Here is a 10,523-nt window from a genome sequence, read left to right as displayed (position 1 = left end):
TGTCTGATGAAAATTGACAAGAATGTTAATATCCAGCATCAGTAAGGATCCAGGGGAACTAGGCCTCTTCATTTACTGCTCCTGGAAACATAAATCTGTAGAATCTTTCCCAGGTACATCTTGATAATGTATATAAAAATCCTTAAAAAGGTACATTCTTTCAGCTCAGAAATTATCTATTTGGCATTTCATTTTGAAAAAATAATTGAGAATATGGGCAGATGTTTATTGTAGCACAGTGCATAATAGCAAAATATTGGAAACAGTCAAAACGACCAGCAATATGGGGACTGTTTCAGAAGTTATATCCATGTCCAATTATTCAAAATAATTTTGTAGAGGTCTTTTTGTGGCAGGCTCTGTTAGTTGCAGGTCTAAAATCCTTTCCTGTCTTCTTCTGTAGTGACAGATCCCAGATATTGTTCAGAGCAGCAATGTTCACTTTCCAGGCAGAAAACCATAACAATCCTGTTCCCACTTTCCTAGCTTCCCTTCACCTAGGAATGGCCATGTGATCCGGTTCTGGCCAATGAAATGTGAAGAGAAGTCTCCTGGGGGCTTTGAGAAAGTTTTTTGCTTTTCTTATAAAAGGGCAAGATTCTGTTGATACCAATAATCATCTACTGCAGACCTTATATTTAGGGTGAAAAATTAACTATTTGTTAGGCAAGAATTGATTAGGTTTTCTTTTATTTGGAGCCCAAGGTGTCTCTCACTGTGGCAGATGCAGTGATGCGCTTCCTCAGATCTCCCTTCAGGACTCCCAGGTACTGGCAGTTCTCTAGGCTGCTGGTCTTCACCTGCCAACTATCTCCAGGAATTGTACTCAGGTGAAGTCAGCTGCCTTGCCCAGTGTCACATCCTCGTCCTGGGAGGCAGTCCACATCAACCTCTCCGTAGAAGTGTAAAGGCCCCACCTCCTTTCTTCAGTTTGCAGGGTCCTCCCAGCTCCAGGGCTGGAGCCCCTGTGACTACTGCACCATTGCCTAACTTCCCTTTCTGCCTAATCCTACTTTATTCCCTTCCCTGATGGTGTTGATTTTAAGAGTACTCTGTAATAAACTTCCTGCACTCAAATCTCTCAGAGTCTGTTTCCTGGGGAACCCCACCCACAGCACTGCTGACACATTTATTCACATAAAGGAGATGTTCCAAATATACTGCTAAATGACACAACAACAGGTTATAGAGCAGTATGTATGGTGTTTTCTTATTATACAGATTATATATCTGCAGTGAAAGAAATTCTGCAAAGGAAAACACTAACAATTTAACACCAGAACTTGTGTTTCCAACAATACATTGAACTAGATATTTAGAGAAACTCCTAATTCAGAACACATTAAATGCCAAAAAAAGAAGTTTTAGTATTTTAATACACATACTAGTGATGGGAAAGTAAGGGAATTCCTGGCCGGGGCAAGGGGAGGGAGGCAGAAATAATAGGAAAGCATAAATCCACAAGAGCTAGAGATCATATTTACTCTGGAGGTATCTGCTGATTCCTGATGGCCTTGAGCAAGGTTTTCATGAGCCACTGCTATAGGGGAGAGGAGACAAAGCCTAGAGCCCAAGCAGTGTGAGAGGTCAGGATGGAGATGCTTGCATAAAGGCAGGAAAGTCAAAGAACAGTAGCCTCAAAAAGTTTAGCAGGAAAAAGCCCACCTTGAAGACGGAGCTGGAGGAAGTAAACTTCATGGCAGTAGCCAAGCACAAGCAAACTCACATTGGTGTGGGTCAGATCTAAACTTGAATTGCTGTGGTCAAAATAAACCTTTTACCCAAAACAGAGTTCAAAGTGGTCCTTGGTAGTACCCTCAGAAAATTGTCAGAAGAAAACAAAAATTCTTCTTGGGAGGAATACATTTACCAACTTCAAAGAATTACCATAAAGTTACAAATTCAGAATAATAAATAAATCACTAAATCCATGAGGGTCAGCATAAATATCAAAATTCAGTATCAGGCACATGGACACACAAAACTATAGATATAGGACATCCAGATACAGATTACAAAATAATAACATTTGTTGTATGTAAAGAATTGAAAATAGAGTTAACAGAATAAGGGCAGAGACTATCAAAACTGACTAGGGTGAATTTGAAAGAAAGTCAAATAGGAGTTTATACAATAAAAAAGTAATAATTTAAATTAGAAACACAAAGAATGTTTCAAACAGCAGACAGGACTAAAAATAAAATTAGAGAATTAGAAGATAGATCTAAATAAATGACCAGTATAGGAAAAAAGACAATGATAGAAAATTTTAATTAGAGGTTAAGAGAAATAGAGCATAGAGAAGGTCCAATACATGTTCCAAGTGGAATTCCAGGAGAGAGAAATGATAATAGAGGAAAAGGCAATATACAAAGAGATAAGATTTCAGATATTACAAAGAACAACAATCTTCAGAGGCAGAAACCTAAGAACTCCAAGTAGGATAATTAAAATAAGTCCACATTTAAACACATAGTAATACAACTGCAGAATACCAAAGACAAGCAGAAGACTTTTCAGTAATGGCAGCCAGAAGACAATAAGATATTATCTTCGAAGTGGCAAGAGAAATTACTGTCAATCTAGAATTTTATACCTAGCAAATAAACTTTTATGAATGACAGTAAAATAGAGATATTTCCAAACAGAAATAGACATCATTAAAAGAACTTTTAAAGAACATATCCTGGAAGGATAAAAATGATTCTAGGAGGAATATCTGGGACACTGTCAGAAAAAAAGATAAGAAAAAGAAATAAAGGGTATACATATCAGAGAAGAAAGAAAATCATTTATATTGACAAACAACACTTCCATGTATAAAAACCCAAAGAGTCTACCAAAAAACTACTAGAACCAATAAGTGAGTTTATCAAGGTTATAGGACAGGAGGTCAATATACAAAAATCAACTAATTTCTGTATACTAGCAAAAGACAATCAGAAATTGAAAACTGAAAATAGTACTATTTACAAGAGCACCAAAAACATGAACTCTTTAGGTATGATTTTTACAGAATATGTGCAAGATCTGTATGCTGAAAATTACAAAACATCAATGAAAGAAATCAAAGAAGACCTAAATATATAGTGATATACTGTCTTCATAAATTGGGAGACTCATTGTTAAGATGTCTGTAGTAGGCAGCCTTTAAGATGGCCCTTAATGATCTCTGCCTTCTTGTATTCACGCCCTTGTACAAACCCCTGAACTTGAACGTGGGCTACACTGGGTATTGAACTTCTAATGAACAGAATAGGGCAAAAATGATGTCACCTCCTAGATTAGGTTGCAAAGAGTCTGTGGTTTTGTCTTGAGCACTTTCACCCTCTCACTCTGAGGAAAGCTAGCTGCAATGTTGTGAGCTGTTCTAGAGAGGCTCACAAGTAAAGGAACTGAGGGAGGCTTCCAGCCAACACCCCAAAAGGAACTGAATCTTGCCAACAACTACATGAGTGAATATGGGAGCAGATCCTCCCCAGTTGAGTCTTTAACTCAGCCTTGAATGACAACTTGATTACGATCTTATGAAAGGTCTTATGAAAGGCCCTGAGGCAGAAGCACCCCACTAAGCTGCACCCAGACACCTGATGCACAGAATCTGTGAGGTAATGAATATTTGATGGCGTAGACTGCTTAATTTTAGGCTAGTTTGTCATGTAATAATAGATAATACAATGTCAATTCTCCTCAAATTGAGGGATAGATCCCAGAAAGACTTTTGTAGAAATTTTCAAGCTGACTCTAAAACTGATATGGTAAAGCAAAGGAACTAGAATAGTCAAAACAGTTTTGAAAAAGAAAAAAAAGTTGGAGGACTCACAGTGCGTGATTTCAAGATGTGATATAAAGCTAGAGTAATTAAGTGTGGTAGTGGCAAAAAGATAGATACAATAGATCCATGAGCTAGAACACAGAGTCCAGAAATAAACCCACACATATATGGTCAATTGATTTTTGACATAGGTGAAAAGGCAATTTTTAAATAGATAATCTCTTCAACAAATGTTGCTGGAACCACTGAACATTCACATGCAAAAGAAACAAACAAAAGAGCCTCATTGTATACTTCACATCATATATACAGATGAATTAAGCATAGATCATAAACCTACATGTAAAGTTGAAAACAATAAAACTTTTACAATAAAATCTTTGTGACTTGGGTTAGACAAAGATTTCTTATCTCTGACACTAAAAGGATAATCTATAAAAAATTGATAAATTGGACTTCACCAAAAATCTGCTCTTTGAAAAACACTTTTTTTTTGAAAAACACTTTTAAGAAAAGGAAACAGACAAACCATAGTCTGAGAAAAATATTTTCAAAATACATATCTAATAAAGGAATTGTAAGCAAAATACATAATGAACTCTCTAAAGTCAATAATAAGAGCACAAACAATCCAATTAAAAATGGTCAAAATATTTGAATAGACACTTCACTAAAGGATATGTATGGATGACAAAAAGCATAAGAAAAGCTGCCTGACATCATTAGTTATTAGGGAAACGCAAATTAAAACTACAATGAAGTACCATTCCACTCCCTCTAGAATGGTTAAGATTCAGACAACTAATAACATCAAGGGCAAAGTAAGGTTGTGGGACTACTAGAACCCTTGCCTGTGGGAATGCAAAATGCTACAGCCACTTTGGAAAGCAGTTTGGCAGTTTCTTATAGAGTCTGACATACACTTACAAAGTTAAACATACATATAAGAATAATAGCCTTCCAAATATGCCCACATCCTAATTTCTGGAATTTGTAAAAGTTACTTTACATGCTAAAAGGAACAAGCTGCAGATGTGATAAAAATAAGGGATGAGGAGATTATCCTGGGTTATGTGGGTGGGCCTGATGTAATCACAATGGTACTTATAAGAGGGACACAAGAGGAGTCAGAACAAAAGGAGAAGGTAATTTGATGATGCAAGTAGAGATTAGAGTGATGCGCTTTGAAGATGAAAAAAGGGGCCTCCATCCATCCTCCTGTATTCCACCTGAAGAAGGAATATAGTGGCCACTAGAAGCTGAAAAAGGCAAAGAAAAGGATTCTCTCCTCAGAGTCTCCAAAGGGAATCAGCTCTACTGACATCTTAGTTTTGGTCACTTAAGACTCATTTTGGACTTTCAACCTCCAGAACTGTAAGAGAGTAAGTTTGTGTTGTTTTAAGCCACTAAGTTTATGGTAATTTGTTATAGCAGCAGTAGGAAACTAACACAATTTACTATATCACTCAAAATCCTAACTCAGTAGTCTTATTCCTAGATATTTACACAAGAGAAATGAAAACATATGTTTAGACAAAATCCTGCATGCATACGTGTATGGTAACTTTATTCACAGTTGTCAACAACTGGATACAACCCAGATATCATTCTACTAGTGAATGGATAAACAAACTGTGGTATATCAATAAAATGGAATAATATTCATTATTAAAAAGGAACAAACTACTGATGCTTGCAACACCCAACTCAAGATCACATTACAAAGATTTTCTCCTATGTTTTCTTCTAGCTTTATAGTTACAGGTTTTACATTTAAGTATATGATCCATTTTGAATTAATGTTGGTATACGGTGAGCATATGGTGTTAGGATCAAATGCATTATGGTAAGTAGGGCTGGGGGTGGGGGCAGTGGTAGAGGGTAAATGGAGAATGACTGCTAATGGGTATGAGATTTCCTTTTGCTGTATGAAAATGTCCTAGAATTGACTGCAATGATGAAACTGTACATTTTAAATGGATGAATTGTATGGTATGTGAGTTGTATCTCAGTTAACCTGTTTTTTAAAAAGTCATCCAGATTGGAAAAAGGGAGCAAAATTGTCTGGTACCAGATGATCTATGTGGAAAATTTGATGGAATCCACAAAGAAGCTACTAGAATTAATGAGTTAGTAGGATACAAGAACAATATACAAACATCAATTTTATGTCTATATATTCACAATGAACAGCTGAAAATTAAAATTTTGAAAAAGTAATTTCATTTATATTAGCATAAAAATATTAAATATTTGGGGATAAACTTGCCAAAAGACGTGAAAAACCTGTACACTGAAAACTACAAAATATTGCTGAGAGAAATTTAAAAAGGCTAAATTACTGGCCAGATATACCTAGTTCATGGGTTGGAAGACTCAATATAAAGATATTAATTCTCTCCCACATTCATCTATAGATTCAGTGCAATCCCAAAGTCCTAGTAGGCATTTTTTTTGGTAAAAAAAATGACAAGTAGATTAATGGAATAGTATAGAGAGTTCACAAACAAATCCACCCATATATGAACAACTTATTTTTTCAAAGGGTACAAAGGCACTGCAGTGGAGAAAGAATAGACTTTTCAACAAATGGTACTGTAATAATTGGTTATCCACATGCAAACCCCCCCAAAAGACAAAAGGAACTTGGATCCTCACACCATATACTCACTATATATCAAAATTAATTCAAAATGGATCATATACCTATATGTAAAACCTATAATTATAAAGCTAGAAGAAAACAGGAGAAAATCTTTGTGACCTTGAGTTAGGTGAAAATTTCTTAGATAGCACAATAAAAGTGTAAGGCATTAAAAACCAAACTGATGAATTAGACTTCATCAAAATTAAGAACTGCTCTTCAGAAAACACTTGTGATAGATTGAAAAGACAAGGCACAGACTGGGAGAAAATCTCTGCAAAGAAGATCTGATAAAGGATTTGTACCCAGAGTATATAAAAACTTTCAACATCCAGCAATAAGAAAACAAGTAACCCAATAAAAATATAGGCAAAAGATTTGGCAAGATACTTCACCAAAGATATACGAACAGCAAATAAACACATGAAAAGATGTTCAAAATCATTAGTCCTCGAGGAAATGTATGTCAAACCACAGTGAGATACCACTTCACACCTATCAGAACAGCTAAAATTAAAAAGACTGATGATATCAAGATAAATGGAAAGCCTATGTTCACACAAAGACTATACATAAATATTCAAAGTAGTAGTTTTAATTGTAATAGCCCCAAACTGGATACAACTCAAATGTCCATTTACAGGTGACCTACCCAACATGGATAAACAAATTGTGGTCTAGCCAAACAATGGAATACTACTCAGATGAACCACTGATATATGCAACAACATGGATGAATCTCAAAATTATCACATTGAGTGAAAGAAGCTAGACCCAAAAAGAGCACATGCTATTTGATTCCTCTTATATAGAACTCTAGAAAATGCAAACTAATTTATCCTGACAGAAAACAGATCAGTGGTTGCTTAGAGATGGGGGCTGGGAAAGGAAAAAGGGAGGGACTAAAGTGGCGTGAGGAAACTTATGGGCATGATGGAGGATACGTTCACTATTTTGACTGTGGTGATGGGTGTATGCATATGTCAAAACTTCTCAAATTGTTCTTTCAATGTGTACAATTTATCATATGTCTATTATACCTCAACAAAGCAGTTGAATTTTTTAAATTAAGATTTGTGTATTGTATATTGAGAATATTTTTCCCTGGCCCAATTTTCTATGTGAAGATTATAACCATAGTCATGCTTAACTAGGCACTCACCATTTATTAGTTATCAGAGGCAGAAAAACAGGGATTAAAAGCATGTTATTTTCCTCCTCTTTGAAAATTATTCATCTTTTTACTTGCAGAATTAAACTTCTTCAATCAGTATACTTCAACATTTGGCTAGAATGTGAAACGTTTCAGTAAAGTCCGGAAGGAAATAAATGACTTGATAAAACATAACATTTAAATTTGAAAAATTCTATCATACTGTTTTGTCCATTATATTGTTGATCTCTCATCTCAATCTGACTAAAATACTATTAAGTATTATTAATTTCACTAGCATGGAGCTTCAAGTCTAGAATCAACTGAAAAAAAATGGAGTTCTGTCAGAAAAGGAATGTGACTCTATAATTCAGCCCCTGTTCCAGCTGTTCTTCACGTGTGAAGGCAAACATTTCTGACACTTAAGGAGTCATGTCCGTTTCTGAAGCGATAACTGGAAGCAATAAGAATGGCATATGAAAAATTAATCAGAATGAAGCAAGCTCCAAATGTGAGAAACATTGGTGTGATGTTCAAGTTAATGTTCTTTGATTTTTGCTTATGAATGTCCAATTGATCAAGCATCATTTGTTGAAAAGATTATTCTTTTTCCATTGAATTGCTTTTGCATGTTTGTAAAAAAAATTAATTTGGTGCATTTCTGGGTTCTATTTTGTTCTATTGATCTATGTGTCTATTCCTCCACCAGTATCACACTATCTTGATTACTATAGCTATATAGTATGTTAACATCAGGTAGAGTGATTCTTCCCACTTTATTCCTCTTTATCAAAATGTTTTAGCTATTCTAGTTCCTTTGTCTTTCCATGTAACTTTTATTTTTTTATTTATTCTTTTTTAAAATTAAAAATTTTTGTTGTTTTGTTTTGTTTTTAAATTTCCAAATTCCATTTAGAATAAACTTGTCCATATCTACAAAAAAGTCTTGCTGGAATTTTGATAGGAATGGTGGTAAACCTGCATATCAATTTAGAGTTAATTAACATCTCTACTATATTGTAACATCTCTACTATATTGTCTGCCAATTCATGAACACAGTATGTCTCTCTATTTATTTAAATCTTTGATTTCTTTCTTCAATGTTTAAAATTTTTCAGCATACATATCCTTTACATGTTTTTCCTAGATGGGTTTTTTTTTTTGGCAGTCATTTTAAATGGCATTGTTTTTCAGTTTTCACATGTTTATTGCTAGTATATAGGAATAGACTGATTTGTGTGTATTTATCTTGTACTCTGCAGCCTTGTTGAACTCATTAGTTCTATGAGTTTTTTTGTGGATTCTTTGGGATTTCCTATGTAGACAATCACGTCATCTGCAAATAGAAATAGCGTACATTCTTTCTTTCTGATCTGTATGCATCTTATTTCCTAAGTGCTATGTTGAATAAAAGTGATGAGAGTGGACCTCCTTGCCTTGTTCCTGATCGAGGGAGAAAGCAGTCAGTCTTTTACCATTAAGTATGATGTTAGCTATATGGTTTTTTTTTTCAGTGCTCTTTATCAAGGTAAGGAAGTTCCCCTACGTTCCTAATTTGCTGAGTGTTTATTATGAATGGGTGTTTAATTTTGTTAAATGCTTTTTCTGCATCAATTATGTTATCATGTGATTATTCTACCTTAGCCTGTTGATACAATGGATTACAGTGATTGACTTTTGAATATTTTACCTTTATATCCTGGAATAAACCCCACTTGGTCGTGGTGTGTATACTTCTTTTTATATATTGTAGGATTTGATTTGCTAAAATTTTTTGAGGATGTTTATGTCTAAGTTCGTGAGTGATATCATTCTGTTGTTTTCTTTTTTGCACTGCTTTTGTCTGGTTTGGGTATTATATTGCCCTCAAAATGAGTTGGGAAGCATTCCTTCCTCTTCAATTTTCTGCAATAGTTTCTGTAGAATTGGTGCTAAAACTTATAGAATTTTAAAGCTGGAAGGCACCTTTGAAATCACTGAGTACTGACTGGGATCTTGATTTGACCATAGGGACACCAGAGACCCCATTTTTTTCTCTCTAGGTAGCCAGATTCAATTGTAGATTTCTATATCTTGGCAGATTAGCAAAGGAATTAAAACGACTATTCTTGACACAGAATTAAAAGAAGACAGTATGTTCAGAAGGCACTAAAAAGTCATTTACTAACAAAGCTGATATTTGTTCTCTTCAGTGCACTATAAAACCAGGAAATGATGAATGAATTCAAACGTTGAAGAAATAATGAACCAAAGCAGTAAAGGCTGGTGAGTCTTAGGTTGTTTTTCACCAGAAACTGACTCTGAAGCAAGGATTCCAGTGCAAGTAGTTTATGTAGAAGGTACAAAAACAAACAAATACCTCAGTAGGTGAATGAGGAAGTTACTGGGGAAGTAAGACAAGGAAGGTAGGGCAGCCAACAGAGTGAATTATTAAGTCCACTGCCACTGTGGGTGACTGAAACTTAATCATGTCAGGGAAATTCTGAGAACCAGTGTAAGGCACACACATGCCTCAGTTACTCCACCAAAGACAGAAGGAGCTGGGATATTTATATATCAAGTTCTTTCAGGCACTGAGTTAGAGTCACGTTTGAGGGGCATTAATTCCCTGGCACTTCTGGTCTGTTATGTAAAAACCAACAGCAGAATGCCCTAAACAAAGGTCTGCTTACAAAACAAAAACAAAAAAATCCACAAAAAAAAACTCCAAAACCAAAACAAAAGCAATAGTTTTACCTATGGGTCCCAAAATTACTATTGTGGGTTTTGCATTCCTCTCTTAATCCATTCTTCTCTTCTTTTTGTGGTTCTTCATTTGTCTATACTGACATTTTACAAAATTACATTTTCCTAGGTTTAAATTTAAAAAATTGTTTACCACTCGTACATTGTGGTGGTCTTCCTAATGATGCTATTAAATATGAATACAGAATTTTATGAATAAGAAAAA

This window comes from Camelus bactrianus, chromosome X (assembly GCF_048773025.1).
Source record: "Camelus bactrianus isolate YW-2024 breed Bactrian camel chromosome X, ASM4877302v1, whole genome shotgun sequence".
NCBI classification, from domain to species: domain Eukaryota; kingdom Metazoa; phylum Chordata; class Mammalia; order Artiodactyla; family Camelidae; genus Camelus; species Camelus bactrianus.
Note: the sequence above shows the minus strand (reverse complement) of the source record.